Consider the following 20,745-nt stretch of genomic DNA (forward strand, 5'->3'; position numbering starts at 1 on the left):
CAGTTCAAAAGCTCGTAATTAAGTCTCTATAAGGATGAGACCAACTAGGTGAATGATATATGGGAAGATACTTTTGTCCATAAGTTACATTTCATTTTAAGTTTTCCATGATGAAGATATACGTGAAGATAAGTTTGTCCATAAGTTACATTTCATGTTTTTTTTTTTTGTTTCAAGATGAGGAGAGCGCATTCGGATAGAAAGAGATGGAAGAAAGTGCTGAAGATAACTTGAATTTTTGTGTTATTACTGTTTTTTTTCCCTACAAAGTAGGCTTCTCAAAGTAAATTCAGATAGAAAGATTGCGGAAAATGCAGCCCCGTTTGGATTCAAAGAATCCTGATTTTAACTTTAACTTTAACTTTAATTCAACACACTATACAATAAAAATACACATTTTCCAATTTAAAAATTTTAACTTTAACTTTAACTCAACACACTACACAACAAAAACACACATTTCCCAAGTCAAATTTATAATCATATCTCATTTGTCATTTTCCACAATCAAAATCAAAATCAAAATCAAAATCAAAGTAACTTTAACTCTGAATCCAAACGGCCCAATGAATCTGAATACGGAGAGCATGCTTTTTTTTTTCACATGCCTCATTTATTGGAGTGTTTCGAAAAGTAAAATAATTGGATTTAGCTTGATTACCATACTTTTTAGCGTAAAAAATTGTTTGTAGTATCTGTTTGAAATTTGAATATTGTAGCATAAGGATGCACGTGATTGCCTTACCCAAACGACCCTTTCTTTTTCACCAGTTAGGAGTATGACACGTGATTGTACGTGCATCCTGCAATTACAAGCTATGCTATTCTAATTTCAAACAGATACTATTTTATTTTATTTTATTTTATACTCAATGGTACATTTGTCGTAATCTAGCTAAACATTTTATTTTATTAATAGTTATGCAAATCACTCCTTTTCTTGTCGGACACTTGCTGGCTGAAGAACTCACCTCCTCCCACAGTCTACCTACTGCTTTGTTTCTTTATATTTTCTTTCTTCAACATTAATTATTTTGATACGAGAGCAAGAAGAAAAGTTATAAAGTTAGTCCTTCATTTAATGCTATTTATTTAGTCCAGAAATCTACACTTATATTATTTTATAAAATTTTTAAAAATAAAAATTAGAATTTCTTTTTAAAAATCGAGAAAATAATGATCGATCGACCAATATATAGTCTTAAAAGTTTGTTTAAAGAAAGAGAAGGTCAAAAATCGAGAACACCTCTTTCAACAATTGAGCATTCCAAAGCCATATGACTAAGCTCACCGTAACTTTTCATTATATTATACTAGTCATAAAACTCGTGCATTGCACGAGATACAACGTGATTTTACATGAAATTGAAGAATTTAAAAGTTTTACAAAAATTTATGTGCGAGAAAAGAAGCAAAAATTTGTAGAACCTACATGCGTGCGAAAAATTAAAGAACTTACATTTAGTGGTAGCAATAATACATAGCTAGATTGATCACAAGTGTGGCACTTCTACTTCTTATTATATTCATCTATCTATTTATTATATAAAGTTGAATACAATACAATAAATAGTGGCATAATAGTAAATCAAAATCTATATCATATGATTTAAAAAATTAAAATTTAAAAATCTTTTTAAACAAAGCTAAAAAAATCGAAAAATAATGAATCGTCCCATGAAATTATATCTTTATCCCCCATTGGACAAACTTAACTCAAACTGGATTAGTCAGAGCCTGTTGAACTTTTAGATACCAAGGTACATACTATAAAAAAATTTATATCGTTTCATTTTAAAAATTAATAAATGTGCAAAAAAAGAAAAAGCTCCAAAAACTAAGAGAATTTCATTCAAGAAATTGAGCATTCTAAAATCATATGATTAGACCCACCGTGTTCTTGTTTTGTATATATTAGAGGTGTCCCCGCACTAAGGTGAAATTATTAAAAAATATAATCCTTATCTGTTTATTATGACCATATATGAAATCAATATTCAATTATTAATTTAACAAAATAATGTGCGTCGCTCCCTCCAATTAACCTAAAAAATTTAATTGTTATGTAATTAAAAAATATATTGTCATTAATATGTAAATCATAAATAAATTGCTTAAGTATAATTTGGAAGAAAAGTAATGTCGAACAAAGAGAGGAGAAATATGAGAGAAGGTGAGAAAAAGTAGGATGAGTGAGTGTGTGGGTAGGTAATCTTGTGAGTAATTTTACTATTTTAACCTTATATCAATGGTTTTTATTAAAATTGAAAATGTCTGATAAGGACAAATTAAGAAAGTGAAAGTTAAACAAAATGTTTGCTTCTCCTTTTATAATAGTACTAGAAAGAGACCATGCTACGCACAAAATTAATTTACTCCTGCATGTTGATTATATAATATTAATTAAAGTATATAAATAAACAAAAATAAATTAATAATTGTCCAATTTATCCGCCATTTTTCACATATTAGTTTTTTTAAATTGATTGTAGCATTTACATTTTTGTGGAAAGGAGGGCGCTTTCTTTTCTTTTTTTTGGGTTGCTGGCAAAGAGGGAATGGGAGAGTGAAGAGGAGAAAAATGGGGAGTGTGGATTGGTAGCTATCTGTTGCAATTTACAATTATGAATTCTATTCCGTGACTTGTATTAATTATATTTATTTTATTAAAGGCATTTAAGGGAGAAGGCAAATTAGACAATCTACTTGTCTTCTCAAATATAATAACAAGAGTGTGATCGACGCTACTCACGGAATAAAAGAAAAATCATATTAAACATTACACCAATGTGCACACTAAAGTCATTAAGGTAAATCTCCGTAATAAATATCATTAGAAAAGTAATTATATATATAGTATAACGTCATAAAAATAAATATCAAAATAAACAATTGGGAATATATATACAATTAGGATTAAATTAGTAATACATATAAATCATTAAATACTTATAATTTTGTTATACAAGCACATTCTTAAGAGCATGTACAATGCTCTTATGAAGAGAGGTGTAAGAGCATATATAATGGATGACTCTCATTTAGGTGCCAATAGGGGCTTACTGAGTGCCACAATAACGTCACGTCAAAATGTAAGATACTCACTCCAAAAGTTTAACTCTAATGAGAGGCACTCACTTTGGGTATCATAGGGGCTCACACAATTTTTATATTACATAAATGAATAAACATCATATTACATAATATAAATAAGGTATTTTAATAACAAAGATTTCTTAAATTGATTAAACATAACAATAGAGTTTAATCTTATCAAAATAATTACACTAATAAAAAATTAATAATCAAAATTAATAAAATTTAACATTTATACAATACATCGTTACAAAAAAAAAATTGAAACTAAAATTAGTTGTACTTGGACCTAATTTGTGCGATAATCTTCACGTGTTATTCTCGTTATTGCTTAGATATTGTAGAGATGTCCGTGGTAAGCATTTGCCGCTCCCATTCTAGTCTCTTCAACTCAATCTCCTATAGCTTGACGCTCTTCAATTCATCTATGAGAGATAGTCTCCTCGCTGCTTCGGATTTGAGCAATTCCACCTCATCCCTGAAAAGGTTTCTAGCGGTCGCTTTTGATTTTTCCCTGTTTTTTCTCTTGGCTGCTTTGCTGCCTTTAGGACGCAGGGGATCCACAGCAGCATCCTCCGCTGCTGGTGTTTTCGGGGTTTGACGATGTTGAGTACACCCCGAAAGAACTTGTATTTACTCGCTTTGAACCTCCTCTACAAGTTTCAGGATCTCTCCATTTTGGTTCCCTCTTGAGAACATTTCATTGCCTCTTATAACTGAAATTATTACGATGCTTTTCTAGATAGAGTGCATGGGCTATAACAAGTATGTTGTTATCATTCATACCGCTTTGACGATGACTAGACGCTTGTCTGTAGAATCCATGAAATTTTGAGCAGATGTGCTGATCTTGTACCACCATTTCTTCATCGAGTTTATTTCTCTGTTGATCAGGCCTGGGTTGTTTTCCTTGCAACAGCTTTGGATCCGTTTCTAGAACGAATTGCCCTTTTTGTTGGTGCCGACAACAGGATCTTTCGATACATCTAACCATGCACTCAACAACAGCTCATTCTCTTCCCATTGCCAAACATTGAGGTCGATAGCATCTAGACCATTGTGGCGGATAATTGAGTAAATGGTGAACTTAAGGTCATATGAGGAGATTGATCAGATGATGTCCCAGCACTTGCCGATCCGAAGCCGGCCCCCCATAAATTGGGAAGATGATGTATTCGTAATTCCACACAGTGTGTTCATGTTGGTGGGAAATGGAAAATTTGGTGGACTTGGGATAATTTAGATTTCGTGAATTTGAAGATTGAGGAGTTCAGGACTTCGGATCTTGTGGGAAATTGAAATTTTGCATGTAATTGTCGAAAGCGTTGAGGTTGAATTGATTTGGATCCATTTTTTTCCAGAAAAATGAAGGGTAAAAGCTTAATTTGGAGGAGTGGAAATTGGGTGGGAAGTATTTGAATATGTCTTGATATTTATTGGGAGTAAGCTAATTAAATAATTTAATTAAATTTTTTTTTAAATCAATTCGGTACAGTAGCAGTCGGGGTGCTAACAGAAAAAGAGCCTTTGCTAAATAAAGCACTGACAGCGGCAGGCCGTGTGGGCCCGGGGAGGCCACGGGGCCTACCAGGATTGGTGGGGCACCTGGAGGGCTCGGTGCCTGCGCGGAGGCATTGTGCCTAATGTTCAATGCCTCTTCCAATTGGCCTAGTGCTGGGCGAGGGCCAATGCAAGTGCCTCGTGTACCAAGACACCCGACTTGGCACTTGCATTGGACATGGTCTAAATAGATGCAGACATGAACAACATTGATAAGGTGATCCAGGGAGTGTAAGTTCCGTCTTGATCAAGTTTCGCTCGTCAGCGCACACATGTTCTCTTCGTTTTCTCCATTTTTGCCACAATTTCTTCCAAATCCTCCATTAGACAATTCTCTTCGTCAAGTTGTCGATCAATCTTGCGGTTTAGCTCCTGGGTGAGTGGGTCTATGCAGAAAGGAACAGAAAACATCAATATATTAGCCTCCGTCTCTGCAATCAGTGCTGGCAGGACCTGAGGGCCAAATTTGAATTGTGCATATCAGTACATTATATTGAGATTTAGTAGGCAGTTATTTAGAGAAAAGACAAAAATTATGGCATCTAAGAAGACAACTAAACTCTCTGCAGGAATTATGAAGGAAGATCATATACATGCGACTGTGAGGATGTGCATGCAGGAACTGAAGTTTACTTTGGATGTCGCGCAACCAGTATGAGCAGTAAAGTCGCATTCTTCACAGCAATACTGGAACCACTGCGTCGCAGTAATGTTCATCCCTGCCATCTTCAGCGTAAGACTCGGTGAAGGTAAGAGGATGATAGTGATACTCGTGCTTGGTGGACTTGGGCACGTCAAATGGAATGCAGTGAAAATGGCAGAAGTTGGGACACCCAGGGGATAGGCACTTGAAGAACTTGGTATCGCCACTTTTGCCGCAGATGTGGCCACGACCACGAAAAACCTCAGCAACATGAGATTCTTCATGTACTCCTACCTCAATGGATACAAAAGGGTGCCCTTCGCGTGCGAATTTCCAGATGGTGGCTAAAGGCATGCAACACACGCATAGGTGGAAGTCGCAAAGGTCTCAGTGGAAGGTCACGAACATTCTACATTCACAAATCTGGCAACGACATACATATCCCTCGTTTGTGTATCTGAGGATAAACTGAAGGAAAATATTCCACAGTAATAATACTCGTCTTATTATACTGTGCTGAGCGGCAGTTGGCTACACAGATTGACCACCCTCTCCACCCGCCACATACGCTCATTCTCGATCCCAGGTTATGTGGGAGTGGCTGGACGGAATACCATTGTTCTCGCTGTCAAAAGAAGTACTACTTGCAGTTCTCGTACTGCTGCAGCAAGTGCGACTATGACCTGGATCTGGAATGCGCAGCCCTTGTTCCAACCTTGAAGCTTCGGGATCCCAGCTACCTCCATTCTCTCTTTGAGAAGGTAGGCTTCTCCGGAGATTCCAGGTGCAGTGTCTGCGTTAATGACTCCAAGATCAATTCACCCACTTTTGTTTGCATGATTCCTCAGTGCGTTCATGATCTTCATTTGCACTGCGCCCCAGTTTCCACGACCTGGTCTGTACAAAATCAGTGGTCGAAGGAGGGTATTGGAATGTTCACTACTGTGATGCCTGTGAGGAGAAAAGAAATCCCAAGTTTCCGGTCTATTACTGCAAGGAATGCAATTTTGCTTCTCACGTCTTCTGCGGCATTTCCAAGGTCAGCCCCGTGCTGTGATTCCCCCTCCCTGGTCGGTTACGTGATGAACCTTGATGTGATGGCTATCAGTTTATATGTATCAGAAATCAATCCCCATATATATATATATATATAAATTGCTCTCTTTCTTTTCACGTTCAATTTCACTCTTTTTCTGGCTCGTTTCATTATTTTGGCATGCCTGGAATTGACCCACTTGTCATGAATTGATGTTTCTTTTAATGGATTTCAGGAGTTACCTTCTCTAATCAAAGCAAATGAGAGTGACTGTTTACAGAGAGGTGCGTCCTTAGAGGCATTGCTTCGCTATTATGAAGACGAGTTGCCAAGGTTGCTCTCAGAGAAAGAGGAAAAAGAAACTAAAATGAAGGAGATACAACAGGAAATCGAGGCACTTGAAGAAGAACGAATTTTCTACATTGTATCCAACTTGTTAGGCTGATTGATGATGGCAGCTTTTCCACTAAGGGTGTTTGTGTTTTGCTGAATATATCATACAGCCATGGCTTTCCATGACTGAAATGTCCCCATTTAATCTGGCATGCACAGAAGCTTCTTTCTTTTCTTGTTTATAGTAATTTCAGGTCACGTGCATGTTGAATTTTATTAAACTAATCGTTATATATTATGGGTTATCCTATTTGTAGGCCCAATTTTGGGAATTTCGGATCTAATTTTTTACCCTTTTTTAGGTCTGAAAATAAATAATAGTAATTTTTTTCCCTTAAATGTCTAATATTCTGAATAGGTTAGTTGAAGCAACATCTAACCATAGTGAGCTCTCTTGTGTAGATTAATCTATTTGGAATACAAGATGTATTTTGCGTGTTTGGAATTTCATTCGAATAGTAATCGGCCCGTAGGAAGGTTACTATCTGGCTGGATTCCTTACATGCCTTGCGGTAATGAATACGTGACTATCATAAGGTTTCCATGTGAATAGTAAGTCGGCCCGTCGGAAGGCTTATTATTTGACATGACCGATTGTCTGTATTTGATTATTGCACTGAGAGTACCACTTACAAGTTGATATTTCATGTCCATAGACAGATTTTCAATGTTGTGCTAGGTATCTTGTATGGGACCTGCCATTATTAATTTTTATTTTATGGATTGAGTGAGCTGATTTTATTTTTCCTCTATCTGTTCTTTGTTCAATTGATACTTATTTACCTCCATTAACGTTGCACTAAATTTCATCCTGGTGCTAACTGGCACAAGTTTTAAGGTTTGGAATGAGAACATTTTTTGATAGTTATTGGTTGCATTGTTATGAACTTGGCACTTCGAACGGTACAATTTATCGCTCTAACAGTTGCAAGTCCCCTGAGGACAAAAGGAACTTTGAGTGGTGGGATCTTTCCAATTACCTTAATTTAATAATCATAAAGTGTGTAATTCTAGAAATTCTCAAAGAAAGTTTTGTCTGAAGAGAGTGATGCTAAATTGTTCCTTACTGCTATTGAGAAGCATTTCGAGAGAAACGAAATGGCTGAGATGAGTATGCTTTAGCAAATTGTATCTCAATAAGGTATAAGGGCAAGGGGAACATAAGGGAGTACATTAAAAAAGAAGGAGCAATCTAATCTTGCTTCAATACTAAAGGTGCTTAAGGTAGAGCTATCTGATAACCTGCTATTGCATATGGTTTTTAGTATATTTTCTTGCACAATTCAGTTAATTTAAGGTAAATGAGCCCATTTCTTTGTTTTGTGCAAGAAGAGAAAAGATTGAAATAAGAAAAAATAGAAAGCGCTCACTTGGCATCAACTTCTCTAGATGGAAAAGAAGTAAGGCTAAGGAAGCTGCGAATGCTCCACAACAGAACGAACATGATAAGATTTATACTTGTTTCTTTTGCAAGGTCATTGGACACATAAAGAATGAATTTACTAAGTATCACGCCTAGCGTGGTACAAAAGGCAAACTTTTCATTTTTTTTGGTTTGTCATGTGGTTAATTTACCTTCTATACCTAGACATACTATTCACATATGTGTGTCCATGCAGGGTTGCCTGAAATGTCAAACGCCAATTGATGTTGAAATATGCGTCTATACGGGGCAATTGCAAATCAGTTTAAAGTTGAGGCTATAGGCATCTTTCGGTTATTATTAGGAACTGGTATTTACTGGACCTGAAAGAGGTTTATGTTGTTTTGTCTTTTAGACGAAATTAGGTTTCTATATCTAAGTCGGACAAATTTGGTTATTCTTGTTCTTAGCAAGTTCTGTCTATTTCTTGGTTCAGATGTTAGTTGCACTAGTTCTTTATCTGGTTGTGATAACTATTTTTGGTTAATGCTACTGAGTACTGCCTCATAGAGTGAAATCTTGCATGCAATTTCGCATGGTACGAAACATAAATTAACTAAAGAGAGTTGCATTAATTTATGGCACGAGCGCTTATATCACAAGTCTAAATAATGGATATGGTCTTATGTCTGTTGGAATGGTCAACAATACTTCATTCAAAGACGACTGCTTTCAATATGATTACCTATATCTAATTAGTGAGATGTCTCAAGCACTGGATGTATTCAAGTCCTGTAAGGGCCGAGATTAAAAACTAACTTGGCAAGAGGATTAAGGCCATTAGATCTAACTATGGTGAATACTATGGTAGATTTGACGGATTAGGTGAACACTATCTAAGCTAAATCCCTAGAGGAATAAATATCATCCCACAATATACTATGTTAGGCAATTCTAGCATGAATGGTGCTACTGAGAGACGAAACATGATACTTAAGGATATGGTGAGAAACATGACTAGTCACACATGACCTTACCAGAATTACTATGGGGAGAGGCGCTAAAGACCGCAACTTGCTTATTTAACTGAATGCCTACTAAGGTAGCATCGAAAAACTCTTATGCACTATGGATGGGCAAGAAGCCCAATTTAAAACATTTATGCATTTGGGGTTGTCCAGTTAAGGCAATGCCAAATAGACCAAATGAAAGGAACTAGATATAAAGACAATAAATTACTATTTGGTTGGCTATTATGAAAGATAAAAGGGATTACAAATTTTATGATCCCACTATTTAGTGATTCTTTGACGAGAAAAGCCGATTTTTTTGAGGTATTGAATTTGGGGGAAGATAAGGTTAAGGATGTTGTCCTTGAAGGAAATTCATTTACAGTTTTAAACAGGCATCTCGTTAATGGTGCCATAAGTTTCATCAAGTTGTCGTCTTATTTGGTTTCGAGATGAATGCGGTTGATGAACATGGATACCATGAGTTCAATGGAAGTAAGTATATTTGCATGAAAGATTGCAAATCAGGAGATACCCCTGAGGAGGCAAATTCAGTCTCAATCAGTGCCCCAATAACAAGTTTGAGTGGAAACAATTGTTGCAGATTTCCTATGCATATGCAGTGAGAGTCTGAGAATCTAATGCATGCATAAGTATGTACATATTTGGATATTGCATACATAGTTGGCATGTTTGGGAGGTACTTAAGTAATTCCGCTGTGGATCATTTTGGCAAGTAGCCAAATAGGTTTTTCAATATTTATAGAGAACAAAGTGCTTTATGCTCACTAAATCAATTCAGTTTGAGATCATTAAATTTTCTTATTCTGATGGATGCCCAAACAGTTTAAGATCCACGTTTAGTTATGTTTATCTGCTAGCAGGATGAGCCATCTCTTGGAAGAGAAATAAGCAAACACTTACCATTACTTGAATGATGGAGGTAGAGCTCATAGCTGTTATGCGGCATCTAATTATGAAATATGACTGCAAAATTTTGTCATTGGCTGCGGATTATGTAATGTGTTGAAATGCCACTAAAGTTATTCTGTGATAATAAGTTAGCAATTTTATATTCCAACAACAATTTCAGAGTGGCTAGTTATCTCTAGAGCATATCGGTACAACTTTCATGATTACGGATTCGCTCACTAAAGGCTTACCACCCATGGTCTTTCATGAGCATGTTGCTCATAAGGGTGTTATTTGTGAGGATACTATTGTTTAGTAGAAGTTAGTACTTTGATGCTATTCGGTTGTACTAGTACATAATGGAAAAATACGGTTTATACTGAATACAGTTTATGGTATATTATGCTCTGGTTAAGTATCGTTTGATTTCACTAAGGATTACAGTGGACCAGTTGGAAATAGGCATGTTCAGATCACATTACATGTAATTTCCATGTAGTACACTCATATTTGATATATGTCATTGGATATATTAATATGCATGATCATTGATGGGTCTAGCCACGATAAATGTGTGGCGAAGATCGCTTTGGTCCTATATTGATATGTTTCATGAACCAAATTATTTGAGACGTTTGTAAGGATAACAATTAAAGAGTACTTATAAGGTTAATTGTAATACATAAGCTCAAGCACTAAGATGTAATTGAGGGGTTATGGTCCCCGAGTCGTACATTAAAAGGTAGGCTTCGGAGGCTCCATTGCTCACAAAACTAACACAACCTCTGTGTATTGACTTGGAAGGCCGCATACCCGTACTTTGCTCACACAATCCACGCTATGGATTCAGGTACGCTTCTAATTCGGTTATTCTCTCTATGATTTAGCATGTATGATTTTGGAATTTCTAGAATTCAGTTTTAGTAACACTGGAAACTGGTTCCGAACATCCTGTTTATTTGCTTAATGTTAAAACTCATGCTTCCCTATTCGTATGGATCTTGAATGTCATCTTTGTCACAAGGCTCAATGAAACTGTTGATCACATCATCGCTTACCCAACTCTAAGAAACAAACTATGTTGTTGATCAGATCTTCATTGCTGCGTCTTATAATAATCCAATTTCTTGCTATGCATCATTGGGCTGAACCTCAACTGCAACGGGAAGATCACCGACCGGAGTTGATGGTTGTAATAGATAATGAAGTAGCGGCCCAATCTCCCTTTTTCTGAGTGATGGCTTTCGCCATCACATGTTTTGGACTGGACACTAATAATAAATTAAAATGGGTCCAACCTCTAGCCCTTCCCACCCCTAGATTAGAAGTAATCACAACCTAAGCTGAACTTGATGATGATGGCTTCACAGTCACATGCATACATAAACACAATGGAATTAGCTGCAAAGAGTGGTATTAGCTTCTCCAATATATATATATATATATAATTGGCTTGTTTGGTTTGCAAATGTGATTTTAAAATCACAACTTTAATCTAATTCTACCCACAACAAAACAAAATAACTTATACAAAGTCAAAGAGTGAGTCCCATTTATACCACTTTTTTCCACAACAAAACAAAATAACTCATATGAAGTCAAATGATGGGCCTCATTTATACCACTATTTTTTAAAATCAAAATCTGATTTTAAAATCTTACTTTGAAACCAAACGCAGTAATAAAGTTTGAGTCTCCTCATCCCAACGAGACACATGAGGGCAGCGAGGTGAGAGGAATAGGCCTAACAAAATGATTCAAAGATGCGTAGTGGGCAATATTGTGGGCTGTGACATTGTTTGCTGTGGGATTAAGGTTTACAGACCTAGCGTAGAGCAAAAGAAGGTCTCGAGCCATTGAAATGCAGTCTTTGATGGCAGCAATAGGAGATTCTCCTGTCGAAAGAAGTTCCTCGACTATATACTGGGCATCTCCTTGGAGAAAGAGATGTTTACGGGCCTTTTTTCAAGTGTGCGTTTTCATTTATCTATATACTAGACACAGGGCCGTGTGTGCTACGCCCGGGATGAGTAACTCTATGTAATTAAATTATCGTTCACCGAAAGAATATTAATTTATAATTTAAAATATAAATAATTAAGAAAATAAATTGTATTTCTTGTCAAAGTTTGAATCAACCTGTTGAGTTCGAAAAATTGTGGTGCAATACCAATTTTTTCATTAAGTCAGTTTGAAATATAACCTAAATAAAATTGATAAATAGAACAATGTGGGGTTTTTTTTCCGTGAATCCAGGTATTCGGAAGCTCAATTGAACCTCAACTAATCCAATCGAACCGGGATGACCCACTAAGAGGTAAAACTCTTTTAGCGTTAATTTTTCTGCATTACAATAACTCGAATCGAGACATTGTTTAAGCGCAATTCATGTATAGCCCTTTTTTTTCCCCTTTCCTTCAGCCGAAATAAAAGTCTGAAAAGGACGTGCGGTGGTTTTTGCAAGTTTATGTTTGAGTTTAATTGGAGAGAAGTTTTAGGGGTATATTCAGGGGAGTTGGAGGAGAAAGGGAGAGAGAAAATTTAAACGGTCAATTTTATTCTTATTTTTCTTTTTCCTAATTGGCTAGAACTAATTTAATAGGGGTAAAGTCAGAAACAGAAAAGTGAGACGGAAAACTAACTTTATATGATAGTATAAAAGTATAGATAATATTATACACGATTAATTGCCTAAAAACACAAACTTTTCACATTTTATCAATTCAAATACTTTTTCTTGACCTAAAAATGCACCACCTATCAATTTGATATCAATTTTAGCACTCCTCAATATTTTCGTTAATTTAAACGAGAATCTATGACCACACTCTCCGATCGAGGTCGCCGACGACCTTATAGGGGCAATGGTGGGCCACGATGAGGCCCTCATTGCCCGAATTTGAAAAAAGAAAAAGTAAAATCGAGAAAAGAATGAAGGGTATAGGTGGTGAAAGCTTCATCGGTGGCCAACATCCCCTAATTAGAGTCACTGGAGACCTTTGTCATCATGCGCAATCCTGATTGGGCGAGCGGTGGCTGTCGTTGAGGCGCACCGATTGAAAAATTGGAAGTCCTGCTATTATTGATATCAAATTATTGTTTGTATATTCTTAGGTCAAGAAAAAAATTCGTGTAGAATTAATAAAATGTGAAAAGTTTGCGTTTTTAGGCAATGAATCCTACTATATATATATATATATGCATAATTGCACCATATAACTTAACATTTGAAGAAATTCTTACTTGTAGCCCAAACTTAATTTTTTACCTGAGATATTCCAACTTTGACGTGTTGGTTTCAAATCTATCCCGACGCTAACTTTCCATCCAAAATTGACGTAATTGCACACGTGGCACGTTAATTTTGTAACAAGTGTCGGGATAGATGTGAAATTAACATGCCACGTGTGCAATTCCGTCAATTTTGGACGGAAAGTTAGCGACGGGATAGATTTGAAACCAACACGTCAACATTGGAATATCTCAGGTAAAAAATTAAGTTTGGGTTAGAACTAAGAATTCATTCAAACGTTAGGCTATATGGCGCAATTAACCCTATATATATATATATATATATATATTTGTTTAGGATGTTGTAATTGGCCACCTACAAAGCCTGTTAAACCACTGGGTCCATGGTTGTCAGAATCGCGATTCGAATCATAGAATCTTACTATTCTACGATTCAAGGGGTGGCTACCGATTCCGATTCCATGGCATGAATCGGGAAGGTAGAATGGTGGCTGAATCGCGGTTCGAATTACAGAATCGTAGAATCGGACAGATTCTACGATTCTAGTTTCAACTCAAAGTCATATGCCCCTTTCTCTCCCTCATCATCTCTCTCATTGTGCAACAGTTGCTCATTGATTCTCTTATTTTATGAAAAATTTGAAACTTATCTCCTAGTTATAAGTGATAAGGACCTGAAAAAATTTTGGAACTGTTCCGAATTGGGCTCCGGCCAATTCCTGATTGCCGTTTGGTTGGAGATGATTTAGGTTGGAATTTTTTTCGACTTTTTAGGTGTAGAGAAAGATGATTCCAAGAAGGGATAAACCAATAAGAAATTAGGGAGGAAAAGCAACTTCGCCTACAGGATCAATGACTATGGTACTATATCAATTTTCATTGGAGGTTGTTATAATGGGAGCGCTCTCTTGTAAAGACTAAGCACCATCTGATTTTGACGAACGAAGTAGAAAACAACAAGATTTATCATTTGATATTTACTTCTACTATTTCTGACATGGGATTTGGTGTATATATATATATATATATATATATATGCTGTTTTTTTAATTATAGGTGGAATCTTACGATTTACGATTCGATTTTACGATTCACGATTCCACGATCCTCGACCGATTATAGGTAGAATCGCGATTCTGACAACCTTGACTGGGTCCATTTTCTTCTTCTTCTTACCAAAACTCAGAAACCCTTAAGCAGCTCCTCTTACTGGCGGAGCTGGGCACGTCCGGTGCCACGCCACCGGAATTGGGAAGCCGTGGCAATCCTCTACCTACCAGTAGTCTTCGATCCCAGTGGCCATCCTCTACTTCACCTTTTTTCCTTCCTCGGAACAATAATGGAGGTTTTGGGGCTGCCAATCTAGTCGATGGCCTTGGTTTCTTTTTTTAATGGTCGGTCATTGCCCCTTCAAGTAGGGCTGGTCTTTCTCGCGGCTCTTACAAGCGCCCTAGGGTTCCCCTCCACCATAGTTCCGACATTTCCTCCTGGCGACGAGATTTGTGAGCCTCTCCACCACATTTCGATGCCACCCTTCTGCTATCTCTCCATGTTTTGTAGTGGTTGGGAGTTAGTGAAGAAGACATCTCGGCAGGTTGTAGTAGCCCTTCCCCTTTCTCTCCATCTCGGCAGTGGGTTCCTTTCTCCTCCAATGATCTGCGTCTTCTCCCTCCCCGGCCTGCCATGTGGTGGAGAGCGGTGCTGGTTTCCTCCTTGCTGTGGCGGTACTCTAGATTAGAGGTGACCCTACTGCCCGTCCATCGTTCTCTCTACTAGTGGCAGAGAAACTAACAGCCCCGACCCGATCCAACGCACATGCCATGACCAACCCGACCTAACTTGTTTGCCAGGGCAAACCGGTCCTGACTTGACTACTGACTTGATTGGCCCCCCGTCAACACCAATCTTACTATTCAAACCTCTTATTCACCTCAGGTGGCAGCTTCTCGTCTTCTACTTCTCTGCCTCTTCTGTGACAGTATCCTCCGCCCTCCACGTCAAAAGGTTATAGCTCTAGTTCTTTGATTGATCCAATCGCCGCTTGCAAAATCGACCTTTTGTGGCTTGCCTTTTTCGTCGAATTTCTGCAGGTCTTAGCTCCCATTTCATAGTTGTTAGTTTGAACCTATCAAGTCTCCCAATTAATTTGATTTAATTATCTTGGTTGATAATCGCTGGTTTGAACCGATCAAAAAAGTTCGGTTGCTCGGTTTGACTATCTAAGGATTGGGTTTGTTTAGGAATTGATTTGATTGATTAGATCTAGAGTTCTGATCTGTGAAGGTTCCTCCGAGTACAGGTTCAAAACCCCTCTTGACTTTGCTCCTTTGTTTCTACACTATAGCAGCTTTATATAGTTTGCAACTTGGCTCCGCTTCCCGGCTTTGTCTGGGACCATACACAGTCTATTTCTAAGAGGTTGGGAACATATATATAGCAACTAGAAGGATCTTTGCAATTGTATCTGTACTCACTGTTTGTACTTCATTACTTTGTTTTTCATTTGCAATGATCGCGGTGATTTGCTGTATTTTTCTGTTCTTTGTAATCTTTTCTTAAACGTTTTACCTTTTACTCATTTTTATTATCAATGGACAATTAATGATTGCTGAACAAAAACAAAAAACCCCCACAAAACTCGTTGATAGGATTTATTTGTTCTTGATATGTTAAATTTTAATCACTTAGTTGATGTTATTATGTTTGACAACGGGTTGCTTTAATGAATTACATTCTCTAACGTTACGTTTGGTTCGTTGGAATAAAATTGATGCAAAATAGAATAAACATGGATTAGGATTGGGAGGGAATAGAATTGAAATCCTTATAAAAATTTTGTTTGGTTGGAAGGAATAGGAAAACTGAGAATTAAAATTTTATATTTGGTTGATCGGAATGCAAGTGGAATACGATATAAACCAAGCTTAAAGGACGTAAATATCCCGCTTTATTTTTCTAATAATAATAATAAAATAATGTACATTTTTTTTAAAAAAAGATTTTTTATGATACTATTCATCTTCTTCACGGAGAAGAGATCACGACTCCTAAGTCATGAGGGTGGTTTCTCTAGGGGCTCACGAACCTGCCCAAGTGGCTCGGGAGTGGTAGGTGGATCGGGACCCATGGTCAGGAGGATCGTGGAGTCGCCTTGGAAGCCCATGCGATCGCAATTTTTTCTCAGTGAGTTCGTTGCACCCATGAGGCTTGTCATGGGCTCAGGCAACCTGAGAATGAGCTCGCCCGTGCCCCTGACAACATGGCGAGGCTTGTGGGCTTACCGACGAGGCTCGCTGGGTGTTGTATAATTGTATTGCATCTTGGGTTCCCCCAAGCTCATGATAGCGAGACCTCACCTCAATTTGACATCACCACGACGTCATTGGCCGATCTGAGGTGGCTGCGGTGGAGGGCTGCAGTTGTGGCGGTGGCGACATGCTCCGGCGTGAGAGTTGAGTGGAAGATTTCGCAAATTAGATTAATAGTATAGGAATATATTTGGCGTTTTAATTTTTCGTCAATTCTGATCTCCTCAGAATTGTAAAATTGAGCAGAATGGGGGCAATGAGAATGCCCGGTCATTACGGGATTAGTGATTCTGGCGGATTTCGATTTCTGACCCAAAATGCAACCAAATGTGGGCTTAGCTATTCTAGCAGAATTGGGCCCCAAGTATTCCCGAAATTTTCTTGTCTTGGCGGATCTCTCTTTCCCGTTTATGTTCTTTGCCCCGAGGTCTTCGCTTTTCCTTAATGAGGTCTTCTTACATGCCTCTGATGGGAGGTCTTCGATATTATTTGTTTCCGATGGGAGATTTTCGCATTTATTTGCATCCAATAAGAGGTCTTTGATGTTTCAATCCGCAAGATCTTAATTCAACAGTGCTCGCTCACGGATACCCCTTGGGGGTCTTAAGTAGTATCGATTCGGAGGTCTTAACGCAATGACACTCGTTCGTGATGTTCCCCTAAGGGATCTTAAGTGGGTTCGATCTAGAGATCTTACCGCAATGGCACTCGCTCGCCGATGGCCCCCTGGGGGTCTCTCAAGTTGGTTCTGTTAGTGATATGCCGTAGAGCCTGATTTATATATTTGAATAATTCCTTTTATGGCAATAAAGTTTATTTTATTATTCGTATATTGTCCATATTTATTAGAATAAAGTCCTTGAGATATTTTGAATGCTTCATTCTTAAGAGTTAAGAATATGAGTGACGAAATAATTCGGTAAGAATATCTTTAAATTGTTCACGATCGTAGGAGACTTAACTTGACATTATTTCTCCAGATAGATCGTCACATCTGTCTGTTTCCATGATTAGTATACAGATACTAATGAAGATGGAGTAGTGAGTCTCATACTATCTGATAATTGTTATCATGACAGATATGTGGATACTTATATGATAAGTAGTCAAACATGACGTGCCGATAATATTCATACAGTAATTTACTAATGTCAATGAATGTTATCTGGATCGTATTAGTGCATATAGTCCTTAGACCTGAGATGGAACGCTATCTCAAGTATAGGTGATTAGGATTTGCTACTGCTAATATATTTGTGTTTAGCATGAGTATTCGGCAGATAGTGGTCATAGTTAGTTATACTTGGAATTGGGTGTCCGATCAAGACGGAATTCACTAACTTGAGTAAACAGGGAAAAGGTCCTATGGATATGAGTTTTGTTCTGGATCGAGAAATCCTCGGCCGGGATAAATAGACTCGAATAGAAAAGAGTTTCTGTTCAAGTACTACAAATCTAAGAATAAAATTAGAGAGTCCATATAATCGGCTATGGAGTTTGGCATTTACCGTAGCTCTGACTAGATCGGGATCTTGTAGTGAAGGGATTCAATGCATGGCATATACGATGAGAGGTTCATCAGAATGTTTCAATTATACATTCATCATCATTTGGATTGTCACGATATGCTGTTAGGTGTCACTCGTGTGCTTTGGGAACCAATGGCATTTTGTGAATTATGCTTTTGGTTACATAAAGAGTTTCTGGTAGTGTCAAATGAGTTGATACTATAATCCCATTGCCATTTGATGATGAACCTAGTTAGTCACACACGATGAGCGTGTTTAAACCGAGAAAAGAATTAATTCTAATTAAGGAAGTTAATTAGGAATTAATTATCGAACGAGGCTTGCAATGTGGTTGCAAGGGTGCTAGCACATCCTGAAGCCGAGTTCAATATCAATGATAAATCTAATTAAGAAAATACGATAGTTTCCTTATTTGGAGAGTTTCTATAAATAGATTGTCTGTTAATGGAAACTTGTGTCAATGACTTGTTTGATCTTTCTTTCTTATAACAAGGGCAAGTCATTGGATGACTTAACTGTGAGGACTCATTTATGATTTATTAATTAATGTGGATTAATTAATAATTACATTTTAGTCCCTAGGGTAAAGATATATATAGATATGTTCTTACAGATAGCCACACAACACAATCGATCATCAACCAATATTAGAGAGAAAGAGAGAAGGTTTCAACTGAGGCAATAACAGCAACTCAGCCGCACAAATCCCAAGGCCGATCGGAGTTCTTTTTGGTTCCGGTTCGACGTTTCGGTGTTGTCCTTGACGTCCTTGAGGAGATCCTTTCATTCCGTGACGATTCCGTTCGAGATCGGTAACTTAGATCGGAGTGTACGGGTCGAGAGGAGTCTAATCTCGGTGGAGATGTGCTCGTCTGGACGAACTAGAGACCGAACACTTGGACGGTTAGTTTGATCGACTCGAATCAACAAGGTTAGTATAAAAGTCTAAACTTTTCTTGTAGATTCGATATGGGATGTTGTCTATTTATTTAGAAGGTGATTCGAAAACTTCAAGATATGATCTTGAAGTTTTCGATTAAACGAGCATGCGATAAAAAGTTGACTTTTACCGTAATTAACTTTTCCGCTGCGCACGTGCTCGGTTTTCTAACAGTGGTATCAGAGCCACCCTTCTAATCGATTAGATACATGTTTTGTGCCTAATTTGGTGGTTGATTGTGATTTATTAAAGTGTTTGATAAATCGGTATCGGATTGGGTACGAGAAATCGTTTCTTGTAACCGAGTTTAGATCACCGAACCGGTGATCTCTCTCGGCTGAAAGGTCAGCTGCGAGATGGCCTTTATGTGGCCAGGTACAGCCACATCAGGTGGCTACTGGACGGCCACAGAGGCTGAAAAGGTTGCAGTAATCGCTGATGTCTTGGCGCGACTATTTGGGACTGGAAGCGACTGGTCTGACTGTTCGCGAAGGGACGCGACTGTTCGCGAAGGGACGCCACTGTTCGCGAAGGGACACGACTGTTCGCGAAGGGACACGACTGTTCGCGACTGGGCGCGACTATTCGCGACGGGATAGGACTGTTCGCGACTGGTTGCGACTATTCGTGACTGGACGCGACTGTGAAGCGCGAGATGGCCTTTACGTGGCCAGGTACAGCCACAACAGGTGGCTACTGGATGGCCACAGAGGCTGAAAAGGTTGCAGTAATCGCTGATGTCTTGGCGCGACTATTCGAAACTGGAAGCGACTGGTCGCGACTGGACGCGACTGTTCGCGAAGGGACGCGACTGTTCGCGACTGGGCGCGACGGTTCGCGAAGGGACGCGACTGGGTGCGACTGTTTGCGACGGGATGGGACTGATCGCGACTATTCGTGACTGGACGTGACTGTGAAGCGCGAGACTGGACATGGCTGTCCAGAATCGGCGCTCGTCGCGTAACGAGTAAATTTCGATATTTTCAGAAATAAGATTTTCGAAACAATTAATTACCAAAATTGTTTTTTTTTCGTAAAATTTGATTTTATGAAATTGGATATTTGATATCCTATTCTAATGAGATTTGATATTTGATATCAAAAAGGAATTTTGAAGATATACTAGATATATGATATCTTGTATATTTTTCAAAATTGGAAATTTCCTTATATGAGATATTTTGATATTTTGTAAAGAGTTACAAAATTGGCATGAAATTTATTTCCTTTTATTCTATTAGTTTCCTTTTATAAATTTCAAGCATGGTGTGTGATTATGGACTTTAGGAAAATTTTGCTTATTTCTTGTGGCTCTAGGATTAGGCTAATAGTAAGTCCATGATCATGCTTTTATCGATTCCGAATACATATTTATGCATGTGATGTGTGAATACGGATAACGTGCAAAGTGAAACCGAATAGTAATTAGGTCACCTAAAAGAAAATCTTCCAAATTAAAATAATTAAGTCGAGAATGGCATGAGGTTGCGAACCTCTGTCATGGCTCTCCACCAAAGCATTCTCCAAAGAGTTTTAATTTGTTTCATTGTCGGTCGTGGACACACGGGGGCACGAGATAGACTAAGAGATCTTTTTGCATGAATGTTAAAACATGTGATATTTTAGATTGTCGGTCGCCAATAACGGTAGGCACCTGAGGTAGCTGACATCTAGGGTTTTGTAGGTCAGACTTAACTATGTAT

The sequence above is a fragment of the Punica granatum genome, chromosome 7, assembly GCF_007655135.1.
Source record: "Punica granatum isolate Tunisia-2019 chromosome 7, ASM765513v2, whole genome shotgun sequence".
Classification (NCBI taxonomy): Eukaryota; Viridiplantae; Streptophyta; class Magnoliopsida; order Myrtales; family Lythraceae; genus Punica; species Punica granatum.